The sequence below is a fragment of the Pinus tabuliformis genome, chromosome 7 (genome assembly GCF_031772625.1).
Source record: "Pinus tabuliformis cultivar Carrire ecotype Pingquan chromosome 7, CPIR1, whole genome shotgun sequence".
NCBI classification, from domain to species: Eukaryota; Viridiplantae; Streptophyta; class Pinopsida; order Pinales; family Pinaceae; genus Pinus; species Pinus tabuliformis.
In genome coordinates this window covers 1,903,457,266-1,903,460,590 of record NC_142293.1, presented here as the reverse complement: position 1 = coordinate 1,903,460,590, position 3,325 = coordinate 1,903,457,266, and positions in this window count along the sequence as shown.

Sequence of the window (3,325 nt, the reverse complement as noted above, 5' to 3'; positions counted from 1 at the left end):
GCCACTGTGGTGTGGTGCTTTCTGCCCAGTGCGTCTGCTAAGGTCTCTTAACAATCTCATCAAGGTAATACCTTTAGGATGTCGTCACAATGGCATCACTCCTACCACATGTCAACCTTTGAGTGGTGACACATGTCACACAAGGTGCCAAAAAACGTTGAATCCACCTGCCAAATGTGCATGTTGATTTCATATTCTGACGTCATTTGGGCCAATCAATTTCTGTCACCTGTCTTCTATTGGAGGAGAGTGAAAAAGGCCCAAGGTCTCAGTTTTGCGACTAATTCCTTTCTTAATTTGTTTTTCCAAAAACTGTCAGGTTCAAGCACTTCTCTCCTCAACACTACTCTTGAGTGTATTGTGGTTTCAGGAGGAGTGACTCTGGGGTGGATCTCCACTGTTGATCTACGTGATCAAAGGTGTGGTAAAATAGTCCCCATGAACACCACTTTTGTCTAATGCGTCGTCTTAGCTGTCATCTCTATTTCCATGTCCCGATGCTTAAATTTTGTGTCATATTTGAATCCTCTAGGGTGAACATGTTGCAGTACCACTGCCGCGATAACATCATCTCACTCAACCTGTGGGCAATAAAAATGGTTCGTACTAATTTCTTGTCCAACGCATCTTCTTAGAGCTTCGCATAGAAGCTCTACCAATATTTGCTCCAAGTTTGGTACTCAAGAAAAATTTGGCTATGTGCCAATGGTTCACCCAAACACCTTTTAACTCTACAAACATTTACTTGGGGTAATAGAACTTTGACTAGATCTATCTCTTGATCCGAGAGGCTATTTTGAAACCTATGCATACCACTAGAAAGCTCACTCTTTCACAGCTCTATACATCTGAGTGGTTTCCATCTTCTCCTGAGATGATCTGTTGCACCAAAACTAGATCCAAAGCCTTTGCACCATTCCTTTCTCACCAATGGTTTCCATGCTTTCCTTTGCCTTTGCTTTCCCTATGCCAACCTTGCTATTTCCTTTTCCTTTGTTGACTTCCATGTTCTCCTTTTCCAATATTTTCCATTGGTCATCACTGAAAACTGATGAGCCCCAGAAATGGGTAATTATATAGGATCATTTTGCCTCTTAATTCGACTTAATTCACCATTCTCATTAGTTTCTTGCATATTTTTGAATATATTTATGCTAATAGAGTGAATTGGGTTAGTCATTTTGCCATGTAGTCTAATGTGTGCTTTATGTAGATTTTTTAGTCAATTTTTGACAAATTCAAGGGATTTATGAGCAAATGGCAGCAAATACTCGAGGAAAACAGTGAAGAGAATTTTTAGGGGGTGTCTCCTTCATTTATGACTTGTTTCCTCGAATCCTCCATCAGCAACTCGGAGCACAAAGCTCCACATTGAAGCATCCAATGGGGCATCCGAGCAAGTAGAGGACTGTTGTTTATCTCCAGTTTTGGGAAGTCGATCTCCTTGATTTTAGGAGGAATCCATTTGTATAAATAAGGGATTTTAGAGCCTCAGTAGGTTAGCCAGTCATTAGTATAATTTTCGTACTTTTGTACATCACTTGTTCAGCTTATTTTCAAGCTTCTTTTTGAGAACAGTTCATGTAATGTGACTATTATTTTTGATAATGAAGATGAAACAGTTTTTGAAACAACACTGATCTCTTTCATAGGGCTGAAGTTCTTGGGTTAGGGCACAACCCAAGCTGCCCAGCACCTCTTGCTTTGTACTTAAATGTTTTTGCTTCAGTTCATGAGTTAATTCTGTTACATAGATTCATTTTACTTTGTTAGATTAGGTTGCTTTTGATGGTTTTCATAGTTGTTTTTGTTTTAGTTGCTCAAGTAGGTTAATGCAGTGACAGAATAAGATTCAAAAAGGCCAGCAACAGGCCCTGATCTCCTTTCTCCCTTTCTTGGACTATGATTTGAGGTCAAGGCACTACCGCTGCCACCAAAAACATAGTTTTGCTCTTCCATGCAACTTCTAGTGTGATGAATTGATTCGGAAAGATTGATATATTGATTCAGATTCAGTTGCCTAGATAATTTCCTATTATTTTACCATAGATCTCTATGCATGATTTTCTGTTCAAAGGTTACTATTCAACATTTTCTGTTTGTAGGTTAGGAATTAGGTCAAGCTAGAGAAATTTCTGTTTTCATGGTATAGCTAGTCCTTAATTTGATCAGTTTTCCAAAGTAGATGTGAAAATCTCTTGTAGGGCACCTTAGCTCACCATACATTAATAAAATAGCCAGTAGTAGCTCACTTCCCACAGATTTCCCAACTCATTCGAAACATTTTGCCAATTTTCCCTAATTTCTGCATTTTTCTCCATAAGCTTCCCTCTTGCCATTTGAACAAATCCAACCATCATGTTCCCTCTTGATCTTCCTTGACAAGCTCTAGGCACCTCAACACCTTCATCTAGCCTTCATTTACCCTTTCCCATCATCTTTCCACCTTCAAAACCTCCAAACATAGCTCTCAGCCTCCTCCTGTAGATCCTCCTGTAGAATCCCCTGTAAGTGGTTTTTCGAAATCCGATTGCAATGGAAGTCTTCAGAAGGGTACTAGGGTATTTTTGGTACCTCTCCACACCTTCCTCCACCTCTGTAAAAACTAAGTCCATCTTCCTACGCCACCAAACCTCTGCACAAACATAATCAGATAAATCCCAAGCATAATAATTTCACATAAAAACACTCAAAAGCACAAAAAGATGTTTTCTTATCATTTCTTTTTAGAAGTAGCTTGAATAAATGTAATTTACCTTTTCAATAGTCAATGGTACTCATTTCATCAATTTTCATCTCTTTTTCTGCAAAAGTAGGGTTAGTGGGTAAATTGGGGTTTGCTAGGGTTTGCTTTTACATTCCAGTCTTCTTTCTCTTTCTGCATGTAGAATAGTCCTCGTAGAGTTAGCTTTCTTTCATCATAGTTAAAAGTTTCTCTGAGAATTCATAGAAGTTTGCTTAAGCTCCTAGTGATCTTGCGCCAGCTGACCAAGTGACAGCCTATAGTAAGATCTAGTACTTGTGCATATGGCACCATCGCTTCCAAGTTTGTTACGAACTACTGGGTTGATAAAAGTAAAGTAGGAAGCGCCAGGAGTTGCAGCATTATTGCTGCAATACTAGTGCTCACCACTTTTTGGCGTCATTGTCGAGGAAGCATCAGAATATTTTGTGATTACTGCTTTCTTCTATTTTCTACTGCAACATTCTGCTAAGTAGTTTATTTTAGCAAAATTAGAGTAGTTGTTTCATTTCAATTCTGCAATTTCAATTCTGTAAAAGTAGATTAGGAATTTCTCTCTTTTATTTCAATTCTGCAATTTCC